The 24,944-nt window shown below is 42.1% G+C and overlaps 1 protein-coding gene and 1 pseudogene across 5 annotated transcripts in view; both read right to left on the bottom strand.

Moving 5' to 3' along the window:
- SYT1 (synaptotagmin 1) overlaps positions 1–24,944 on the bottom strand; it is a 515,905-nt gene that overhangs the window by 29,840 nt on the left and 461,121 nt on the right. The gene's annotated exons all lie outside the window — the stretch shown is intronic.
- Positions 22,323–22,774, bottom strand: LOC112322157 (coiled-coil-helix-coiled-coil-helix domain-containing protein 2 pseudogene; annotated as a pseudogene).

Below are 24,944 nucleotides of genomic sequence, written 5' to 3'. Positions count from 1 at the left end.
GCCCAGACACTCTGCTGGAGATCATGCGCTGTGCCCTGGCTTTCCTTCACTCTTTTGTGCAAGGCCAAAGCTTGAAAACAGGCAGGGCTGTGCGAAGCAGCAGAGGTCGGGGGTGGGAGTGATGCAGTCACTCCCAAGGCCACAGAGACAACAATTTGTTCTATTGTCTGGGCTGTTCAGACTCTGAACCAGCCCCTAGACTTAACATGCTAGTTCAAGGAAGAGAAATCAAGTACAGCAAATCCTCAAATAATGTTGTTTTGTTCAACATCTTTTTGCAATAATATGGATGAGGAAAAGAAGTCTATTTCTGGCCAGGGCCACTATCTGTGTGGAGTAGGCGCATGTCCCCCGAGTCTGGGTGGGTTTCCCCCCACACCCCAAAGCTGGGCACGTGAGATGAATTGGCATGTCTACATTGTCCAGTGTGACTGTGGGTGTGCGTGATGTGCCCTGCGATGGAAGGGTGTCCCATGCAGGGTGGGCCCCGCCTTGTGCCTCGAACTTTCTGGAGAGTTCTCTGGCCACCCTCCACCCTGAACTGCAATGAGCTGGTTGGAAAATAATTCTGTTTTTACTCATCTTTCTTAAATATATGTATAACAAATGTATGTATTAAACAATTCATTTCTATGTTTAATATTAGAAGTGTTTGGGGCCTTTATTTAGAAGTTTGGTGTTATTTTTGTGACCGGAAATATGTGGTAGGAGCTCAACTCTTGTTTATAGCAATTAGCCCATAGTAAAACTGGCTTCCTTACACCTTGTTTCACTTAAAGTTGCCATTTACAAGAACCTGTTGACAACTAGGTGAGGACTTACTATAGTTCTGGACCTCCCCTTTCCCTCCCTCCCCTCCATTGGAGATAATAGTTAGTAACACAATATGAAAGTTAAGAATTTGGTTGAATCTTTTAATCCTGCATAGATGTTTTTAACAACACCTCGTCAGATGGTCACTCAGGCACAGCTTTAACAATCTGTGCTTATATCTGTTCAAGCCCTGACTGGTGTGGCTCAGTCGGCTGGGCATTGTCTCACAAAGTGAAAGGTTGCCAGTTGGATTCCTGGTCAGGGCACATGCCTGGGTTGCAGGTTCAGTCCCTGGTTGGGAAAGTAACTGATCAATGTTTATCTCACATTGATGTTTCCCCTCCCTCCCTTCACCTCTCTCTAAAAATAAATAAATAAAATCTTTAAAATAAGTAAATAAATAAATAAATAGATATCTTCGCTTATTTCTGTCCAAAATACTTTTTCAAAATGCGTATACATTTGGTTTGATGTATTGGGAACACAAGGAAGAAGCTCTTAGAGGATCCAGAGGTGGTGAGAGGGGCAGACATGTACCCAAGTAATGACAATAGGCGCACATTTTGTATAACGCATTATGAGGTTAGGAAAGAGGAAGCTTTGCGCAGATCAGCTTTGTACGGGAGAAGTTCTTCACCAACGCAGGGACGACACTGAGGTTTCAGAGCCTCGTTGCACTACCGGGGACGTGTTAGACACGCAGCGCCTCAGGCATATCCTGGCCCTGCAGAAGCAGAACCTGCATGTGAACAAGGTCTCCAGTAGATTCATATGGACGCGAAGGCCTGAGAAGCACCAAGTTGAAGGCTGGAGGTGACCTTCCAAGCCGAGTGACACCACCAGCCGAAACTGCCGTGTGTGAGACGATGTGGTGTGACAGTGGCGGAGCACAGGGTGAATAATGACCAGTGATACCATTTGGAGACGCAGGTCTGGGCTTTGTCACGAAGAGGTCTGTAGAGCATTCTAAGGAATTTGGATTTCATCTTGAAGGAGGGAGAAGCTAATTAAATCCTGTTAAGGATTTTCAACAGGAGAGTGGCACAGGGAGATTTTTGCTTTAGGAAGACGCCAGAGGCAGTAGCATGGGGCGTGGAAGCTCAGGACAGGCGCCCCAGGGTCTGGCTTTGGGAGGCTGGTGTCTGCCCTGGAGAAGTGGTGAGGACCCAACCCCAGGGAAGCCTGGGAAAAGAGGCAGAGAGATGCCGTGACTTGTGTGGCTCAGTTGGCTGGGTGTCACCCCGCAAAGTGAAAGGTCATGGGTTCAATTCCTGGTCAGGGCACATGTCTGGGTTACGGGTTCACTCCTGGGTCAGGCACATGTGAGAGGAAACCGATCAATGTTTCTCGCTCATGTTGCTGTTTCTCTCCCTCCCTTCCCCTCCTAAAAATGAATAAATAAAATCTTTGAAAAAATTAAACATTAAAAAAAAGAGGCAGAGATGGAGACTTGGAATTAGGGGGTCTGAGCAGCAGGACTTATTACAACAAGACAATTCTCATTTCCTTGAAAATCCTTTTAGAAATATGTTGAAAGAAGAAAACCAACACATAAATAAACAAAAATACTCCCAAATGTTCGAATACTTAATCCCCAATCAAAGTAAAATGTTAGAAAACATGGCTAGGAGGAAAAAACAGGTAGGTAGCAGTGACAAACTGTAGAAGCAGGAAAGATTGGGTGAAACGGTCGTGGTTCCATTGTTTCTGAGCTGCCCTAAACTGTACTAAACAGACACTCTGGGAGACTGACAATTGATACATGATTTACAATTTAGGTTACTTTATGCAACATGGCCTTAAATTAAAGCCATCATATTGCTGTTGTATAATATAGGAAGTTTGAAGAATACACAGACATATTAGGAATTTTGTTGTACTTTTGCCATTTGCGATTATAGGAGGTTTCAAACATGGTTTTCTTACCATCAAAGGAGATATTCTTTTAGTATTTCATTAAAGGTGTAGTCATTTTCTAGAGCATGCTGTACCTTTTATACCACTTTTCTTTATTAGTAGCACACATGTAATAGAACTTATTTATCCCCAACTTTTTTTAAGAGTAGAAATAAATTTCTAATAGTTGGCTATTTGAAATATTAACATGGCTGATTATTTTTTGCTCATTCTCTTAGAAAAAAAATTCCATCTTTTCCATTCCACTTTTAGATTTTAATAACATAAATTATGTATGAGAAGGCTTAGTATATTATTAAGTGCATTTAAAATGATATTTGACAAAAACCTGAAATTGAATTACCAATGTTGTCATTTTTCTGTCATATTTTTATATCTTTGAAAAACATAGTGATCATCTGTTATTTTACCACAAAAGCATGAATAAAAACCCAAACTCTATTTAGAAGAGATTTACATATATCTAAACATCAAAATGGTAAGGAAGATGAAGTCATATGTTTCTGAAAATCATTTGACTATGAGATGAAAGTAGCCAAGGAGATGAACTCTGAGTCTTTGCCGTTCAGCCTGCTGCCACCCCCTCTCCAAGGGGCTTTCAGGCAATATCTTCTGTACCTTTTCTTCTGTGAGACCGAAGTGGCCGTGTGACTGTCACATAGTCCCTTATTCAAGTCCCTGCACTTGTCTCTGCCTTGTTTCTTCCTGTCTGCCTCCCTGACGACAGCAGCTCAGACTTGGCCTTCCCGACTTCCTTTCTCTTATGTCTGCTTTCTCAATAGAATTTTCCCTGGGTTTGGAAAGAAACACTCTAATAGCTATTTATACTCTAGGAAGCTAAAATAAAAATGATTCCTAATGTGGATGGGACTATGCCACTCCACAGTTCAGCTGCACCACTAATGCAGACTGCTCTGAGGCATTACAAGCTGGCCTAGATGCAAACAGGTAGGTCGCTTTTGAGTCTCAGGCTTGCAGAACTAGTTCTGTGGCAGCACAGCCCACACCTTCTACAGGGAAAACCTGAAACGTGAACGCGTCTCTCCCATTGACTGTCAGTTGCCACAAGGTCTTGGGAGCGAAATTTGGCAGCAATTTAACATTTAAATGCGTATTCTCTTCCACGCAGGGATTCTACTTGGAGGCATTTATGCTGTAGGTTCCCTTGTTCAAGTATCCAAAGATACATGTACAAGATGATTCAGAGGAGTATTGCTCACGAAGGAAGAGCCCTACACACAATCCATGTATCTACCACTGGGCAATGGTTAAAAAATTGTGGTCCATTCACACAGTGCAATGGTAGGCAACCATTTATGGCTCTTGGTGGGGCGTTAGTGCTCCCTACTTACCAGAACCCCCCTTTTTTGATATAGACAGTTCATATTCTATTTTTTGTAAAGGGTATTACAACAGAGCTTCAGATTTTACCAGCCAGACTGCTGTTGCCAAGTGCCTCCTATATCAAACTTACAGATCTATCAGTATAGCACAGTTACGTTTAAAAAGGTAAAATGGTATGCTAATATGTATACGTAATATACAGTCTCTGCATATATATAGGGAACACTTCTGGAAGGATATACCTGAAACAGTGGTTATCTCTGGAGGGAAGGGTTGGGTACAGGGGCGGAAGAAGAGACTTTATACTTCCGTTCTTACTGCTTTGCCATACTTTTATAATTAAAAAATAAATTTTAAATAATTTTATACAAACCAGTAAATAAAATAAAATATAATTAAAGGGCAATGAAAAGGGGCAGTTATCTAAGTTCTTTGGGTGCAGGCACCCGGTACAAGGCCCTGCAAAAGGTACATACAGGCCCCTGGGTGTTCTGTGGGGTCCACGAGACCAGAGGCGTCTCGTTTGTACGTTCCTACAAAAGAAACAGTTGCCTGAAGTCCTACTGCCATTTGATTCATCAGGACCCTAAAGGTTATTATGCCTTCTAACTGACAGGGGTAGGAAACATCACCTCCTCCAAGAAGCCTTCTGTGATTCCTGCAACCCTCATTGTTCTCTGCCTCCTTTCCACTGGTATTACAAAAAATTCATTGCTGCAGAAGTGGGTGCCTCTTTGCCCTGCCTTGATTGTATTTCTTTTATCTCCTGGCAGTTGATGGCGGGAAGGGGTCTTCAGCTCAATTACAGCTGCTCCCATCATAGTGTTCCCTTTGCTTACCCTGTAGATCTGCTGAATAGGAAAAAGGCTTTACTTCTCTACCAAGGTTACAGGTGTAGGGCTTCTTTGTGCAGCAAAGGTGTAGGACTTGGAGCAAAGAACATCACAGAGAATGTGCCAAATTGCATATAATGAGAGAGTAGCTGCAAGACTCCTGGGAAATTCCCACTTTAGAACAAAATTCCAACTTCTTAGCATAAACTGTAAGGATCTACATATGTCCTCACCCTGCCAACACACACACACAATCCTCATCTGAGGCCACTTCTTGGTACACACCCGTATTCCAGCTTCACCAATTATTTGTCTTCCTGGAATGCACAATGAATTTTTATACCACAATAACAATTTGTACCAACTGTGTGTGGTTCAGTGGCATCCAGAATGCAATTAACCCATACTCATTTTCTCCTTTCTTTGCATTCTGATTTAATGATGCTTGACTCTAAATAGCTTCTCCCACAGAGGGGAAAAAAAAAGACTAGAGCAAGACAAGTTGGAGGAGGGGCAAACCCCAATAGTGTCTCACATTCCTATGGGCGTGTATTGTTCCATGTTGTTGCACAATAAATTTTCACTGGGGAGTGCTCCATGCGAGTCACTGCTCGGTCTAAATTTTAAACAGTATATTTTTTGCCTTTCTTACATATATGGAAAATAATTTTTAGGCCTAAAGAGAAAAAAGAGATAATTGTGGCTCATTGTTCAATTTTGGGTTTTGCTGGTAGAGGATGAACTTTGTTTTTATTCCTCCTATTTTTAGTTATACCTCAGTATTTAGGCATTCAGTTATCTGGAGTTTTGTCCTTTAGTCTAATTGGACTGTCGTGTTCAAACTATGTCTTATATTAACTCTTGATTTACTAATTGGCTTTTGAGTACAAGGGAAGGATTAAAAAGCTACAGAGGTAAACCACTTCAGAGTAATTTATTCAACACACAAGCAAGAAAATATATCAATCCCATTCACAGATAGCATGTGCCTGTGGTATCTGAAGTTCTCCACTTAGCCAACATCAGGACATGATACAAACAGCTGTTTGGCAAATTGTGATCCGGCTACTTAGCCGATATCACCCTGGCTTCAGGTGAAGCGAAATGTGACCCATCATTAGATATTTAAAGGCACAAAGTTGTTTTCAGCTCAGTTACAAATTTAGAAAGAAGATACCCTGCTTGGTATGGAGGTAATTGAGTAGACAGATCTTGTGGCTCACAGGCCACCTGAATTAAATTTGAGCTCCTCTAAATATTTTGCCACTCTGACGAGACAAGGGCTTGACAGTCAAGTTAGCGGAATAAATGGGCTGGGAAAAAAGTCATAAATCACATACGAAGCATTGTCCTTCAAGCTCAGCACAACTGGAAACAAGATTGGAGTAGCTTCTTTTTTAAACAATGAAGGAGCAAATTGGTGTACTTTACTTGAAGTGATCAGGTGGCATCTTCATTTAGTGCCACGTGAAATGAAAGGATAACCTCTTCTTTTATGTTGTCATTCTTGAGTCAGCATCCATGACAGGGACTGTTGGTTCCTTCTTGTATGAAGTTAGTACTTTCAAATATGAGCCCAGGAGCCTCTTTCTCTCCTGCCATATCTTTTCAAAACAATAAAGAAGGCTAAATCTAAGGAAGGGAGAAACACTCAACTTCAATAATAATCAAAGAAATACAAATAAACTGAGCCTCCAAATTGGCAAAGATGTAAAAAAAAAATGTAGATAACCCTCATTGGTCAGAGGGTTCTGTCATGTACTCAGATGGGAAGATAATAATGTAAAACATTAACAGTCTTTTAGAGGGGAATTTAGCTTGAATTTGGCTATAAGGTATGCATATTCTTTGATTAAAAAATCTACCTTCTAAGGTAGATTAAGAATTATATCCATAATTGAAGATATGAGCAAAGATTTAGTGACAAAGATGTTAGTTTCAGTGGAGTATAATATAGAAAAACTTGAAATTCAACTGAAGTGCTCAATAGCTGGATGTTAAATACATTATGGTATGATCATAGGAGATCATCTACGGCCATTGAAAACAATGTTGAAAGATTCTTGATGCAGAAAAGTGTTCATAACATTGGGTTGCTTAAAAAGGTTACAATTAGAATTCTTTGTATATTCCAACTTTATTATGGAAAGTATATAAATACACATGTGTGCATAAAGATCAGCTTAGAAGTATGTACCAGAAAAAATTAACCCCAGTTATTTCTGAGTGGTAAAATTTAAGGTTGTTTAAAATTTTTTTCTAACTGTCTGCATTTTCAAATTTTCTATAGTTTGTATACATTTATGTTAGTGAAACAAAAAAGAGCTACTTCTAATTTAATTAAGTAAGTTTGAATATACATGGGGAAGCCAGATGACTATGTGACCCTGACAATGGCAGCAAGTCAGGAAGCCTGTGCACCCAACTGTGGTGGAGGCTGTGTGTTGCCTACATCAATACCTGCTTCACCCCTTTCCCTTAGTTTTCGCACCCCAATTTTTAACTGGGCACATTGCCACCTACAAGTAAAGACTCCATTTCCCAGCTTTTCTCACATGTACGGCGGTCAAGGCTAGATTCTGCCTATTGAGATGTAAGTGGAAGTACTGTGTGGGACTTTAAGAACTTTCACAGAAGGATTTATTTGCCCTCATTTTCCCTTTTTCTTCTCACATGGATGTATTGGCTGCCATACTGGTCCATGATATGGAAGCCACATGCAGAATGTGGCAGAAGAGACTGGTAGCAGTCTAGGTCCCTTGTGAGGTAGGAGGCTCCATGTCAGCATTGGACTGCTTGTCTTCACACTATTTCATATTATAGAAATATAAATTTCTGGACTAAGATAGAGGTGTAGGTAGAAATGCTTTGCTTCCTTGCACAACCAAAAGAAGAATAACAACCAATTTAAAAATAGTAAGCAACCGGAACTGCCAGAATAGCAAACCACATGGAACTCTGACAATCAAGGAGTTAAAGAAACATTCATCCAGACCTGTAGGAGGGAGTGGAGACAGGCAGCCAGGGGGTGGGGGGCAGAGAGGATCTGTAGCAAGGCAGCAGACCATGCGGGCGAGGCAGGGCTGGCTGAACGGGAAATTAAAGACTCAAAACCTTTAGCTGCAAAATCCTGTGGGGGTTGCGGTGGGAGAAACTCCCAGTCTCACAGGAGAGTTCGTTGGAAAGTGAGGCTACAGTGGAGCGAGCAAGCTGCATTGTTCCCTTTCTGACCCCTCCCCCACAGACAGCACCACAACACCAAAGAGGATTGCCCCAACCTGGCAAATACCTAAGGCTCTGTCCCCTTATGACATAACAGGTGTGCAGAGACAAAGAAATATGACCTAAATGAAAGAACAGATCAAAACTACAGAGAAAGACCTAAGTGATGAGCAGATAGACAACCTATCTGATGCAGAATTCAAAACACTGGTAATCAGGGTGCTCACAGAAATGGTTGAGCTCAGTCACAAAATGAAGGAAGGAATGAAGGCAATACAAAGTGAAATAAAGTAAAATATACAAAGAACCAACAGTGTAGGGAAGGAAACTGGGACTTAAATCAATGATTTGGAACAGAAGGAAGAAATAAACATTCAACCAGAACAGAATGAAGAATTAAAAAATGAGGAGAGGCTTAGGAACATCTGGGACAACTTTATGCACTCCAATATCTGAATCATAGGGGTGCCAGAAGGAGAAGAGGATCAACAAGAAATTGAAAACTTATTTGAACAAATAATGAAGGAAAACTTCCCCAATCTGGCAAAGGAAATAGAATTCTAGAAGTCCAGGAAGCTCAGAGAGTCCCAAAGAAATTGGACCCAAGGAGGAACACACCAAGGCACATCATCATTGAGTTACAAGAGTAAGATAAACAGAGAGAATCTTAAAAGCAGCAAGAGACAAGGAGACAGTTGCCTACAATGGAATTCCTGTAAGACTTTCAGCTGATTTTTCAAAAGAAACCTTGCTGGAAAGAAATATTTGAAGTCGTGAAAGGCAAGGACCTAAACCCAAGATGACTCTATCCAGCAAAGCTATCATTTAGAATGGAAGGGAGGGTAAAATGCTTCCCAGATAAGGTAAAGTTAAAGGAATTCATCATCACCAAGCCCTTATTGTATGAAATGTTAAGGGAAATTATATAAGAAAAAGAAGAAGATCAAAAACCATGAACAGTAAAATGACAACAAACTCACAACTATCAACAACTGGACAAAAAACAAAAACAAAAAGTAAGCAAACAACTAGAACACGTAGAGAACCACAGAAATGGAGATCACATGGAGGGTTATCAGTGGGGAGGGTGAAGGGAAGAATGGGGGGAAAGGTACAGGGAATAAGAAAATGTAATTGGTAGGTATAAAGTGGACACAGGGAAGGTCCACTTTATAGGTCCAATAATATAGGAAATAGAGAAGCCAAAGAACTTATATGTGCGACCCATGGACATGAACTAAGGGGCGAGAGAATGTTGGTGGGAGGAGGGTTGCAGGGCAAAGAGGGAAAAAAAGGGAGACAAAAATTGGGACAACTGTAATTGCATAATTAATAAAATATACTTAAAAAAGAAATATAAATTTCTATTTCATTTAAACCTCTGTTATTGGGGTTTTCAGGTATTTATAGCCACTCCTAGGCCTAATTAAATATTGGGGCTAATTATGTTTGTGGTTGTTGCTAACTGCTCAGAACTATTTACTGAAGGGCTTCTTAGAATTAGTTGTCCAGAAAAAGAAAATATTTGAAGCAACATAAAAAAAAAAACTTTCACAGGTATCTACACTTCTACACTATCATGTTGAATTTATTGGCTTTTAGGTGACTGTCTCATTAGTGATTTTTTTGTTTGTTTGTTTTTTGATGTAGCAGATAAGCCTATCCAGACACGACCTCAAATGCTGACATAGCCTATTCAGAGGCAAGAGCTGCCAAATGTAATTTTTAATTATATAAAGAGAGTAAAAGAAGCAGTATATGGATGTTAATGATGAAAATTATGACATTTTTACACCAGTGAAACTGTGGCTTATTAAAGTATAGAGGCCTTTCATAAATACACTTAGGGGAAAATGAGCCCATTACAGAAAAATAAGTTTGTCATCTGGGATGTGTTGTTTAAAGAATTTTTACCAAATAAATGCTGCTGTGAACTAACTCATGACTTTGAGAGAAGAATTGTATTGAACTCTGAAACAATCAATACATGGATTCTTTGGCATTAATTCATACTGAAACAAGAATGAAGAGGAACAGTATAATCCGTATCCTGAGTAGACAGCATGATCTATGACTCTCTCTTGGGGACATGACACTTATTTTCTCAGATGTCATCATTACATGGCTAATTTACAGAGTAGTGTGAGTGGGAGCTTCAAGGATTTAAACCTTGATGATGATGCAAAGTGTATTTTGTTAGTGTTGCTTCTACAGAATACACTCAGCCATTTCCAAATGATGTTTGAAATGGCCATGAAAATATAGGAGATTAAAGAAGACAACATTTAATTCCTCTGTTTGCCCCCCAACTGGAAGACATTATTAGAAATAAAAGGGGCCACAGGAAAGAAAGGGGAAAAACATTTGTTCACAGAGACATCCCCCTTTTCCTTTCTTTCTTTTATTTTTCTCCTCATCAATGCAAATGCTCGTGTTTTCATCTCTGTAGGATTCTTCCCTCACTGCATTCCACCAGCCTGGAGAAACTCGCTGGAACTCGTACAAAAGCCTCTGCTGCTACCATATTAGGAATCGAAATGTGTAGCAGAAACCCTCTGCCAAGTCCAGATAATCAACAGGGAATGTCTGTGCCTTCAAGCCAAATGAGTGCAGAAAAATGATCAAGACAGCAAAATAAATAAAAAAGCAGGACTGGCTTTAGATTATGAGCTACTTGTATCCTGCTCACTCATAAAGCTGCGCTGGAAATTTCTGTACCTGTTGACTATTCAGGCCCCAGAGCCGAGTCAGGTCTGATTTTACTGTGGATATAATTCACTCTGGGTACACGTGGGGCAAAGTGAAATAATACGTCTCTGCCTTATTAACTACATCAGTAATTTTACGTGGTTGCATGCCTCATAAATCTTCTACCATAATACCCAACCGATCCTGCAATACTTTAAAATTTAGATAGTTTTTCTCACTTTTGCAAAGAGTCTGTAAGTAGACAACAGTTACCAGAGAACTTTCCAGGAGATTGGTTATGATCAGTTACAGTTTCCTTATTTATATGCAGCACTCGATCCATCATATACTTGACTAGAAATAATATTTTAATTAATCCATGAACCAAATTAATAGATGTTTGTAACCACAACATTGTGGTTCTGGAGTCCCAGCAAAAGGGACAGGATAGGGGTTGGAGAGCGAAGGCTGAGCGATTATCCCGGGGATTAAATTGACTGCCGTGGAACTGCCAGCTTTATCAGACAGTAATGATTACACCTGGGAATGTAACTGTGTAGCGGTGAGGAATTTGACCTTGCAGCCACATTTCCTGAGTGTTAAAGGAGGCGGAGGTGAGGAACGAGGAGATGAGAGAACAGAAGGCTTCATAAATCAAGACAGCAGGTGACAGGAGCCTGCGTGAGAGCGTAGCTGTAGGCTCAGGACGAAGCAAAGAATTTAGGGCTGTTGCAGAGTAATTTGTGTGCCATAACTCTGGGAAACTGTAATTCTCAGAGAAATAACAGATCCATGCACTGCCAAACTGCTCTGGCTATATTATCTGGGGGGAGTAAAAAGAAAAATGAAAAGAAAAAAATTGGTCTAGGACATTTTGAGATGCAGGGACCCCCCCCCCCCAAAAAAAAGCCTTTCATGTGTGTTTGTAGCATGTTAGAGTTTACAAAGTTTTCCTGGCTATTATGTTATTTGGCCTTTTATGGAGACTTGTTTACACCCTTAATCCACGTCTGGGCATGGGCTGAGTCAGCTCTTTTGAAAAACTTGCTCAAAGTCTTAGTAAGAATGTGCATTAGATCTCCAATCCCGTGTTTTCCAAAAATCCCGCCGATGCCAATCTAAGTGGAGTGTCCGTGCTTTCTGGAGGACTCCTCCTTGCTTTTGAAGTAAGGCTTAGTAATGGCTCCTCTTTGTGTTCATTTGCTTGTTCAGTCTTCAGTTGGAGAAATTTTTGTTTTTTTCAATAGCTGTGGAAATCCACAAAGTCTGGAACCTTGGGCACATTATTTAGCCCCTTCAGCTTTGGCGAGGGAGAATTATGCCCAGAATTGGCAAACAGCAGATGGGAAGTGCCTTTTGTTAGAAGAACCGGAAGAGGGTGCCCAAATGCCTTGGCTGCTACTGCCATCTCCTGTCCAGAGTGGCTCACCCAGAACTGCCTTCACGTACATTCGCTTTAAATTCAAGTGTCATGCCCAGGCCAGACTGATTCCAGGTGAGTCAGGAATATTCCCCATGTATTTGAGGCTCCCCATTCAGCCTGTTCTGGGAGCAACATCTTTGGGCAGTGGCCAGTATTAGGAGGCAGTGTGAACAGGATTAACGGTGTGAAGACTGTCGTTTGTAGGAGGAGGGAGCTGGGAGGAAGAGGTCTTTAGGAGGTGGAGATGTGATCGAAGATGGAGAAGAAGATAGCAATGTACTCCGAGCATACTGGATAAAGGACAAACTCTTCCACTCTAAAACCAAAGCCTCTGCATGGGCCATGCACAAGAAGAGTTGAAGGAACATAGAAAATCTGATCCTCTTCTGACTTAAGGAGGGGCCATCAGAGGAGCTCTGGCGTACCTCACAATCACAGGCTGTGCTGCAGATACGTCTCACCTACAAGGGAGGCCAAGCATTGGGATAGCAGTGCACACAAAGAGGATTCTGGCTCTTTCAGAGCTTAGGCTGAGAGTGTGGCAATCAGAGCCATCCCAACGGGGCAGCAAATGGAGATAACTACTCCAGGATACAAGCTTTTCTTCCCTATCATGGTTTCCCAACTACTGGTTGGCAAGCAGCTCTAGGGAGAAGCTAGGTGACGGGGCTGTGGGAGGGGAAGTGGAACGGAAAGGTGGTAGTGCTGTAAGAGGGGAGTCTGGCCAGACTGCTGGGGAGCAGGGAGGGGCACCCGGGAAGCGGTGTGACAGCCTGCCTTCCCCGGAGATGGGAGGGGCCGTCAGAGGAGGCTGCCAGAGGAAACAGTAAACAAGCTAGCCCTGCGCCCAGGTACACCGCCCCAGCAACCGAGCAGCACTGCGCGGCACAGCGGAGACAGCTTGCACGGTCTGCGTGGGGCTAAAAATGTCCCAACACGTGTATAAAACGGTGACGCTCCACCCAGGGCAGAGACGTGGTGTCCCTGCGTGAAGCTAGAAACCATCCACCCTTGGGATCTAGGCGGTGGAGCAAGGGCAGAGATGAGGCCTGTGAATGTGAGGGATGCTAGTCTGGATGAACAGCTCATGCGCCAGTCTAGTAAAATAAACAGAGGAAAAAGACCCTCCTACAGGGTAACACATGCAAAGGATTTTGGGCTGGGACTTTAAAAACTGAATGCAGGTGGAAGCCCCAACTCTTTCCTTCTCACCAGTCTGGTCAGGGGTTGGGGGCCAGAGGTTCCTGGGACGTGAGCCCTGGAGACCACGTGGCCAGGCACTAAGTCTCATGCCCCTCTCACACAGAAAGGAAACCAGGGGCCCAGATGCGCAGGTGAACCAAAGGCCTGAGGGTCGGACCTTAAGCGCTGGGCTGGCAGGCAGCAACAGGAGGAAGGGGGTGTGAGGCACAAGGATGCCAGTGTGTGCCAACTCCACAAGACACTTGGAGCTGGTGACCGGGAACCCACTCCACAGGTGGCGAACACAAGGCCCGTGGACCAAATCCGGCCCTCCACCTTGTTTTATCCGGCCCTGCACCTTGTTTCTACCCCGCACTGCTGGGCTCCTTGCCCCTAGTTAAGGAGTAGCTGCATTTATACAGTCCTAAAATTATATTTGGCCCTTTGAAGGCAACCTGGAGGCTGATGTGGCCCCCGATGAAAATGAATTTGACACCCCTGTGGAAGCCACCTGAGTGTTGCAAAGGATGGTGTAGTTTTAAACTGGAAGGGATTCCAGGCACGGCCTTGAACTGAGCTGGCCAAGGATGGAGGGGTTATTTGCCTTTGGGTGTTTTAAAGGAAATAAGCTTTGAGGAAGAAGCTCATTATTCTTCCAAAATTATATAGCCTGAAATGTACAGCATTACATTCCTTTTCCACGAATCCTCTGCCTCTGGAGTTTACTGGCAGCGGGCAGTAGAACCCACGTGGCTCTCCCCCACCCCCCCTTATCTCTGGTACTCACTGTACTGTTGTCTGTGTCTATGCGTTTTTTTTTTTTTTTTTAGGCTCCTCTTATGAACCTATTTTCCTTTCAAGATAGTTCCTGATGCTAAATTTAAGTTGATTTCACTAATAATTAATGGGAGCGGCCCCCACAGTATGATTAGTCACAGGTGACAAATCACCCCGGGGGAGTTCTAGTGATAAACTCAGAGAAGAGTGAGTCCTGGAGGAGTGAGAAAGAATATGGATTGCCCGGCTGTTTGTGTAGAACAGGAGCTTCCAGCTGCGGGACTGCTCTTATTCTTGTGGCACCAGACAAACACCAACTTCTCCATCAATAAACCTGATATAATTGCTCAGTATGAAAATGCTCTCTATTCCACCTGGATACAGTGAAATACTATGACTTCTAAGTAGTCCTGAGGCTTACTCCCATTGGCCCTGCCCAAATATATTGAGATCACAGTTATTCTGTAGCAGAATGTCATGAAGAGAGTGTATCTAGATCCAAGTCCAACCAAAAGGACCACGCAACAACTTTTTCTTGATAGCTAATATGAAGAGTTAGGCTCCACCAATAATCTGGTTTCCTGAAGGCGTGGGCAATTGTTGCCCCATAACATATAAATGATTGTGAGTGTTGGAGCTGGTTGTATTATGCAATGTGATTCATCATCTGAATCTTTATTCTGGGAACTGTGCTAGACAAGGCAGGAAAGCTTCCTGGACATAAACTCTACCTTTAGAGGCATGTACCTGACCTCCACGTAGCATATATGCCTCAGATAAAGCTGCCTTCTTCAGGTCGTGTACATCCTTATTTGTAGATCTTACTGTCCACCGAGGCTTGGGAATAACTCACAGGTGAAGTCAATCATTTGGCTCCTGATGGGCAGTGTAGATTCTCCAAGGGTATGGTGGGAGGCATGGCCAGAGCCTTATGGGCCAGTGTATTTGCTAATGCTGCGAGGCTGTAAAAGGTGTTTGGGGCCAAGTGGAGCAAAAATTTGATTCTTGCTCAGAAGGGACCACTTAACAGTTCTATTTCTAGTTTTTCATTTTTAAGGAGGAGAATAGCATGCATTTTACTAAGTTCAACCATTATAATTTAGCTTGTCATTCATGGGAATTGCATAAGGTAATTGAGGCCTCCAACCAGACACAGCAATTAAACTGCCCTGGTATTTGATAAATTAGTTTTATTGGGAACCCACAGTTTCCCTTTTACCCTGTTGGAAATCTGTACTCCAAGGCCAGGCTCCTTGGCAGTGTCGTTATCATGCTTATCCTTGGCGCTCTGGCTTCTGTTTCAATTTATAAGAGTAAAATGGATTCCAAGGCCCATTAATAAAATATGACTCCGCTTATATCTTTAAAGAAAACACAGAGATTAAACAATATTTAGATCTATGTTGGCTGGAAAACTTCTCAGGTGGCCTTGTTCTTGTAATCGACCAACTTCCAAGGGAGCTGTTCGGAAACTGCAGCCTCCTTTGGGATCGCCTGGAGGGCTTGTCAGAAACGCAGCCAAGCCGCTCACAGATGCAGCAGGTCTCGGGTGGGGTCTGAAAGTCTGCATTTCTAACAGCTTCCTGGGTGCTGCTGCTGCCCTTGGGCAGGAGACCACACTCGGAGAATCACTGCACCAAGGAACACGTTTTCACCAACCTCTCCCAGTTTTTTCTTTCTCTTTTTAAATCTCAATCATCATAATATCCATTCAGGCCTGTGCTGGGCTGAATTGTGTCCCCCTCCCCCCAGTTCATGTGTTGAAGTCCTAAGTCCCAGTACACAGGAATGTGGCTGTGTTTGGAGATACATCCTTAAATAGGTAATTAAGTTAAAATGAGGTGAGTCTCAGCCAACTGAAGGCCTCAGAATAAAAAGACTGGCCTCCGAAGAGCCAGACGGAGTGCTGCCAGCAGACCGTCCTTGGGCTCAACCAGCAAGATCCGCCCTTTCCTGGGTCTCCAGCCTCCTGCCCGGCCCACCTCTTTTGGACTTGCCAACCTCTACAGATTTGTGGGTCCATGGCTTAAAATCTCTCTCTCTCTCTCTCCACACACACATGTACATTTTACTCGCTCTGTTTCTCTGGAAAGCCCTAATCATGCAAGGTCTCATTTCCGTTCAGTTACTGGCTGAAGCCTGAGGATGAACCTTGAGACTGTTTTCCAGTAAATAAAGTACTGTGAATACAAGTGTTACTTACTGGCTTTCCTCTTCACGCCCATCATTTATTGCCTTTTATAACGTATTCCAATGTATTACGTATTCATGGTGTGATGCTCTTGATCAGAACCTAACTGGCTCTCCATCTGGGGACCATTCTTTGAGTTGCTTTTTTAATGGTTTTGGTTTGTAGCCAATATTGTAACAAAACTAACTGTATCGCCCAAGTGTGTAACTGTTTATCTGGACTGCGGTTTATCTGGAAGAGCTATTTCAGGCGCTTAGTATGCTGGGGAGTCACATGGAATTTCCTGCAAGTGTTTTGAATGCTTTACAAATATGTCAGTATGGGTGGATATGATGTCTTAGCACCTTCATTTTTAACTTTTACCAAAGTCCTACCTCACACACTGAAGATTTAATGAGCATTCACAGAGATCTCTACATCAAAACAGCCCTAGGGGAGCCATGAGCTTCACTGACTTCGCTCTCTTTTCGTCTTTGGATGCAGGTTTTGTATGCCGCCGGCATAGATGTGATTATACTAGGGGGCTGTTTAGGTTTGCAGCACAGAGGAAACACCTGTGAAAATCTGCTTCATAAACTGCCCATCCAAGACCGTGTTTCTCAGGCTGCCAGGTTGTTTCAAGTTAGCTTGAAGAGAAATTAGAGCCTTCAGAACTGATCAATCCTAGATAACCACTGTGAAAGACTTTATCAAACTTGAAACCCAGATTTTATCTCCCAAAGCCTGAGACCTTGAACTTCTGTTCAGATTGGAAGGAAAGCCACAATGTTTGGATGGCAGCCCCTACTGGTCAAGTGCGATATTGCAGCTCCACACAGGCGTTTACACTTCCAGGCAAGAGAGGAGCTATTATTCCCAGGGGTTTGTGTGTAGCGTTATGGAAATTTTTTGTGGGAAGGATTCTTATTATGTGGACCTGCGAGGGGTGGAGAGTAGGTTGACTCATGCTGGGGGGTCAACCCGAGGTCAGAAGGTCCTGTGAAGGGCTCCGCAGTTCTGGGAGTGCTAATGTGCTGATTCTGCAGGTGGTGCTGTGGCAAAATCTCAGGAAGTCCACCTTCTTACTCTCTTTCTTCCTAAAAAGTTTAATATTTAATTATTTTAATATCTACCTTCCATGTGGTAATCTCCTGTTGACATATGAAATAAATTGAAAAGTAAAAAAAAAATTTTTTTACAGAAATAAGCTAGTAAGAAAAGTACTTAGAAAAAACATTTATACCAAAGTGGAAGAAGAGGCAAAGCTGGATTTCTGTCACAGGCTGTGTCAGCAGGGCGTTCTGTTACTGCCTCGTGAATGCTCAGTGAAGTATCAGGGAACTGTAATAGCGCCTTCTTGGTACATGGTCTACATGAAAGCTGAGAATTGACTCCATTCTAGGTAATAAGATTCAGTTCAACTTTACCACCAGCATTACACTTGCCCTTGCTTGACTTTTTGAAGCATTCGTCATATATCATAATAACGATGAAATGTAGATGAGCCATGTGGCATTATGTCCACCTCACAGAAGAGGGTAATAGACACAAGAAACTGCTGCAGTCTATTCAAGGCCACGGTGTTTATTAGAGACGGCACCTGGGCGACATGTCCTTAACTGCTACTGTAGTGCTTGCCAAACATGCTGGGCTGATTACTTGAATCCATAGATTATTGTGAAACTGCCTCAAGGGTGAAGAAAATCTAAGAAAGGTATTTATTCCCTGTTTGGATTGGAGGTGTGACTATTTGAGGTTCGTGCATGGACTTCATGGAAACCGAATACATAGCATGGCCTACGGATGCACAGCATTAGCACAGACAACTGTGAGTTACAAATAGGTGAACAAAGTAACGCCTGTCCTTTAGCAACATATCCTTGGTCCCACCTGGTGTGTTCTGTCAGATGGCGCCACTACCTGCAGCAAAACCTGTTTAGCCTGAGGGGGCGACAGTGGCTACAAAGTTCTGTGGCTCTGACTTCTGGTCCTCGCCTGTCCTTCAGGCGAGCACCCATCCGCCCCGCTTGTGTTCCTCTGCCCTCTGAAAACCTGCAGCCCTGCCTGGCATCTGCAGTCTCTCACTCTCTGCCTGGGTATTTGGGGAGAGTGTCACTGAGTGCAGTTGATGGTGAGATTAATGTAATGACATGTAGAGGCTGGACGTTCTAGAAAGATGGAAACTCGTTTTGCAGGCAGTGGGAGAGGAGGCCTCCTGTGTGCTGGGCATTATGCTTGATCCTGCACACAAAGCATTTCATCTAATGAATAACAGTAGCTTGGAGAAGTAGCTATTGTCTTTGTTTTGGTAGAGAAATTGTGGCTCAACTCAGTAACTTGCCTTACGCCCCTCTGCCCGCTTCTCTCTATATCGTCACACTATGTCTGTAAATAGATAAAGGTTAAGTTAGGTGTGGAGGAGTGAGAGGATGGCTAGTATACCTGGAGGAAAAGTGGAGACCAAGAATAGAAGAAAAGGTGGGATTAGGTCTGTTCTAGTCCTCTTGGCTTTAGAGAGAGAGATGCTCAGATAAACACTTTGCTTGCATTCAAGTCGGTTCCGTTTTCCTAGCAGAGCTGCACATGAACGTGGTTAAAGGTCGATGAGAGCTTTTCTCAAGACATTGTTCTTGTGGATACAACAAATTTAAAAAATTGTATTCCTCAAGAAAAGCAGGGGACGGCTAAGCATTCCTGTGGCTCTCAGTACCATCAACTCCAGCATCCCCTGGGGACTTGTGAGGAATGCAGATTCTTGGGCACCACCCCAGGTGGGGCCAGCACCGGCATTTTAACCAGAACTACCGATGATTCTGAGACTTGCCAAGGTTTGAGAGCCACTTTTTTCTCTGCCATGTCTACTATGTGAGAATTTTAATGTTTACTCATTTATGTATGAAAATGGAAAACAAATTCATCAGCAATCATCAAATGTACTTGGTAAGACTTCATCTGCTTCCTCTTTGGATACGGTGTGGAAGATGAGATCATGTAATAATGTAGACTCCTCCTGGTATAAATAAAGCCAATGGAGGTTTGACTTTTTACTTTTGGCAATATGTTTAACACTTTAATTGACCTCTAGAGAAAATTAAATATAATTTCTAAATACCATCACATGAATTTTTACTTTATCTTTTATCAAGTCATCTACTGAAGACAATGACTGACATTTTAAAAGGCAACCCCCCCAAGGAAAACCCATTCAAAATACCACAGATGACTTGTTACTATGTCATATAGCCATCTGTAATTAAATATAACACTATGAAAAAACCCTCTAAAACTTGAAAAGACCAAGGAGAGGATCCTCTCATTCATGCCTTATTCTAATTCTCTATCTTTGAAATAATAGGATTCTAAGATTCCAGAATTTCGAAGGAGACCAGGAACAGCAATGCCGGACTCTGTGTTAGTGTTCCGACATTGGCTGAATGGACAGAGACACAGAGGAGACTTTCTGAAATTCCACCATTTAATCTACTGCACTGGTTCTTTGGTCGCCTTGACCAGCCAGTGATTTGGAGTGGAGGTCTGCAGACAGGTCGGCGGCTAGAAGGGCTGTGACAAAAATACCGTTGAAGTCATCACTGTGAATCAGAAAAAATTTTGGTTTTTTGTTTCCTAATACCAGGTTCTCCCTTCTTTTCAAACTTCATTGTTTATAAAACATGCCCATTTCGTATACCTACACCTTTTGTTTTTGAAATAGTAATTTAGATGAGTTGTCCCAGAAAATTTTCATCAATAAATCTTGTTTGCAAATGTTTCGATATGTCTCCATTGTTGACAAAATATTGTACATCTTGACTTATATATGTTAACACATATATGTTATATATGTTAACATATGTTATATATGTTAACATTACTTCCATAATATTTTAAAGCCTATTTTATTTTATTCTTGGCCTCTGGAGTAGAGGGACTGTATTCTATTAACTGTTAGTTTGTTCAGCAGATATTTACTGCCTTCCTATGACATATTTCTCAACATAATAGGCATTAAGACCCATGAGCCATACGTAACACCTGGTCCCTGTTCACCAGGAAATTAAGTTGGCTGATAATACACAGCCAGAAGTTAACAACTGCACACAAGAATTCAAAAGATTTTTTTGACAGCACTCACTTAAAAACAAAATCAGCTATCAAATACCAGATAGCAACTGCCATGGATGCAGAGCTTCGTCTTTGGTGTTCTGTCTCCCTAAAGGGTAAAATTCCTTCAGTCGCATCTGAGCAGATTTCCCCAGGTAGTTCAGAGGAGCTCAGCCTACTGTTGAAACCAGGGCCTTCCCGGCCGAATGTTCTTTCTCTTTGTTCTGTGGGTCGGACTGACACTGCATCCTGACTGCTTTCCCAGCAAGCGACAAATGGAATGTAATCGGTAGTAACAGGGGGAATACTTTGTATTTAGAAATTAATTCAACTTAGAAGGTCAACTTTCAGCTTCAAACAGCAATTCAGAATCTAATGTTCGTAGCGTTAACATAACCTAGCCTCATTCAGTTACAAGACTAAAATTCACCAGAATTTCTAAGACTCACAAACTTCAGAGATTTGAACTTCACATAGTGATGTAAAATTTACCAGTGCTAGCAGAAGTCACTGTATAAACTTTTCCTAGATTGGAAGCTGTCGGGATTAGAACATCAGGTATACTTATAAAACAAACCATTTATGAATCACATCATCCCACCCCACCTCATATTTAAGACTTGCAGTTTGGAATTTTTGTCCTAAAAGAATGATGGAAAAATCATTATTTGTACCATGTAGAGGGTCAGTTAGAATCCCAGCTCCAAGCCACTGTCATCTTGCTGCTGTGGGGGTCCTGCCTCTGGTTTTGACCCCCTCCCCAGGGCACTTTCTCCCAGCAACCAGAGCATCACTTCCAAGTGCGGGTGGACCTCCTTCTCATCATTTAAAACCATTTTATGGCTACCTCCCCAGTGCAGCTGGAATGCACACTCCTTCCCACAACCTGCAAGCCCCTGCAGGAGCTGACGCCGGCCTGCCTGCCTCTCAGACCAAATGCCCTACACTCTCCCGGTGGTGCCCCAAGGTCTCCATGTCACCCTTTTAGATGTTCCTCTGACATACACAGCTTCTTCCCATCTCAGGACCTTGGCGCTAGCTTCCTGTTGCTTGAAACACTTCCCTCCAGGTTCTCAAATAGCTCTGTTCACCAGAGCTAAGTCACATCTTTGCATGCATCTTCTACAACATGTATTCCGTTTGTCGTCTTCATAGTGCTTGTCAGTACCAAGGTAATTGCAAACTTTTCCTGTTTTTAGGGTTTTTTTATATAAAAGTTCTTATGATCTCTCTCCCTACCATAATATAAATTCCTTAGGATTATGTTAAGTTCTCTATTCCCAGTATCTATATGATAGTGCCTGGCACTAAATAAATGCTCATGTGTTTGTTGACAGACTGAAAAACCTCACCCTCAGACAGTGCCACACAAAGTATTTGAGCCACAGTTAGCTCCATTTAACCTGTGACTTTATCCCTTAGCCTGGATATATAGTTTATAAAACTTCTATTCTGTGAGCTCTATTTTTTTTTCAATCATAAAAAGAATGACGAGTTCATTAAACCTAGTGTTGTACTAGATTAGTATCACCTGAGAAAGTTTTATTTTATTTATTTACTTTTGGGGAAGAACATCACTTTATTCTAATTGATTCCCAAACAGTAACATCACAAAAGCTGGTTTAAGGAGGCCACACAAACATTTGCCCCACCCTGCACTCAATGCCACCTCGTTGAACCTCTGTATAGTAAGAACACTCTCTTCCATTGCACTTCTGAGGCAAGGAAACTCTTAACGGTAGAGGAGAGGTTAAACTGGTAGTTTCATACTTTCACTGTCCATTATATCTTTATACTAAATTAACTTGGTCATGAGAGATGATTTTCCCTTTCTTCAATTCGAACTTCCTGATTAGGCTAATCCATTTGCAAGTCTGCACCGTTCCAGCACCTCGCTGAAACCCTCACAAAGCTTAAGGTCACTCTGGTTCCTGCACACTCCAAACACTGTTTCATCTCAGTGGCGAGGGCCAAACTGCTGCTGATGCGCAGGCTGAGTCCCCTGAGGCTCCTGGAGTGATGTCAGGCCTTGAGGTCTCAGCATGACTTCCTCCCCAGAAGCCCCCTGCGATTGCATAACTAGCGTGTGGCCACAGCAGAGCCCACAGCCACCCCAGTTGCAGTGGTTGCCATCTGGGCCATGAGACCTGGCTGCCGGCGGGCAGCAGCAGGTGAGCACACAGCAGATGGTGGAGCTGGCGCTGGTGGCTGAGCTGCTGGTGCTGGCCTGGGCGCAGCTCTCATCCGAGGTGCCTGGCTGGCCGGAGAGGCCACGGGAGGTGAGGCTTTGGCTTCCACGGGCATCACGACTGTGCCACAGCTCTGCATGTACAAGTGCAAAACTCTCACCTGAGAAAATTTTTAAAAATAATTGCTTCCTTTGACCTTTAACCATCTGTCTCTCTTGGGTTAGAGGCTGCACATCTATATTTTTAAAATCTCATAAGGTGACTCTGACATACTATTTACTTTAAATATGCTGCAAAATTATCAATTATATTCTCCTAATATGTATTCAAGTGAAATAGAAAGTGTCATTTAAGGGCAGAAACCACATCAATCTTTCTGTAGTGAGGTGATCTCAGAGGAAAACCAGCCATCATTAGTGAACTCACTTACAGTTAACGTGAAATCTGTTATCATACTCCGAGCCCCGTAAGACGGTCAACATAATAAATACCTCAGTTTCTGAAGTATTAAAATATTTGGTTTAGAAGTGATTATAACAACGTCCTATCTGAACATTAATTAAACATTATACTCTTAGGTGCAATAACTAGTTTAGTGTACAAAGTACTGAGTATTTTGCAGCCATAATATAACAAAAATAGTTAATGGCTATCTTGTGGATTATGAATATAAGTCTTCCTGAATTTATTGCTGAGGAGTAATTTAGGAAACTCTGAATATTTGTTTTCTTTACTGAGTGTGGAATGATGGCATTTTAAGTTTCCTGTAAGTTACTTTATTTTTGCTATGATAATGCATCCACGTAAATCGTGTTTTCTCCCCCTGATTATTGTTCCTGCACTCTCCTCCTTTCATTATACACTTTCAATAAAGTAAGTACAACACATGCACCAGGAGGAGAAACATCTTTATTTCATGAATCAAAGCTTACCACTGAAGTCTATAATAAATGTTGAGCTCTCTATTTTGCTAATGAATCTACAATCAAATCCCTCAGGGATTTTTTGTAAGGCAGACATGACTGATTAATGTTTCTTCTATAATCAATCAGTCTTCCTCTCCACCTCCTCTTCCCTCCTTTCCTCCTAGTTATTTGGCACACGTGTTTAATGCCTAGTATGTAGCAGCTCCTTTAAAATAATCTTAGCATTTAAAAATGATAATCAAGTTGTGTGTGGTGTGTAAAAATAGTTTTCAAATATTAGAATTCTCATCATATTCATCTATTTAACCTTAATTCTCTTGATAATTATGGAGGTAATTTTATATACACAGGCTAATCCATTTAGTGACTAAATATAGTCAATAGCAAAACAATTTTGTGTAGATATGTCAATTGTACGATTAAATTTATGGTCCAGATGTTTCATCATTTGAATAAGAGGGAGGACATATCATCTGTTTTTATGAAATGATGCAGTGGAAACCTGTTTTGATGAATTCTAATTAGGTATTAGTTTATCCACATGGGCTGAAACATGTTTTTTTTTTTAACATAAAATAAGCCAAGTAGATCAGTTTCTATCCCAATAGTTGAGCATCTTTAAAAATGTATGAATTCTGAAATAAATGCCAACCTCTAGGATGAGACATGAGAATAAAGGGTGGATTGTGTATCATCAGCTTCTGATTGGTATTGATCATTATGAGTTCCAGTGGGCCCATCTGCTAGTGAGTCATCCTGCAGACTGTTCTTCTACTGTCACAGGAATCTGTCTTTAACAGTGTGTATACACTACCTACACAGGTTAAACCTGACGCACTGAGTTTCTCCCTGCAATTTTTTCTAGGTGCATTTTCACTGTTTTCAATTTTTCCTTCTCAGTAAAAGCAATATTATCTCCATTTTGACAAATGATTCTATGATATCCCAAATCATATTCATATTTGTTGGTCTGTTGCAATTCAAATGAATATCTAGCTATATTCCCCTAGCGTTTATTAGGTGCTTATCACCCAGCTATCTGAGCTACATGAACAATTTATGTATTTGTCTGATTTTAAATAATATATGTGAGCAGATGCTAAAGCATTAGAGCAGACTGCAGCCAAATAACATATTGCCTGTTCAGTGCAGTTCCTGCGATAGTTTCAGGTTAGTCTGAAACCAGGTACACATGGAAATGGCAGCTGTTTCTGGTCCCCATGCTCCCAGAATGGAACAGCACAGAGATACCTGGGTTTGGAGAGCGGTAAGTATGGTGAATTTGCTCAGTCTGTCCCTGCCCCAAAGGTCAGAGGAGATTGGAAGGGATAGGGAGAGGGAAGCTGGAAGGAGGCTGGC

Source organism: Desmodus rotundus, chromosome 3 (assembly GCF_022682495.2).
Source record: "Desmodus rotundus isolate HL8 chromosome 3, HLdesRot8A.1, whole genome shotgun sequence".
Lineage (NCBI taxonomy): Eukaryota > Metazoa > Chordata > Mammalia > Chiroptera > Phyllostomidae > Desmodus > Desmodus rotundus.
Note: the sequence above shows the minus strand (reverse complement) of the source record. Positions and strands in the feature narration are given on the sequence as shown.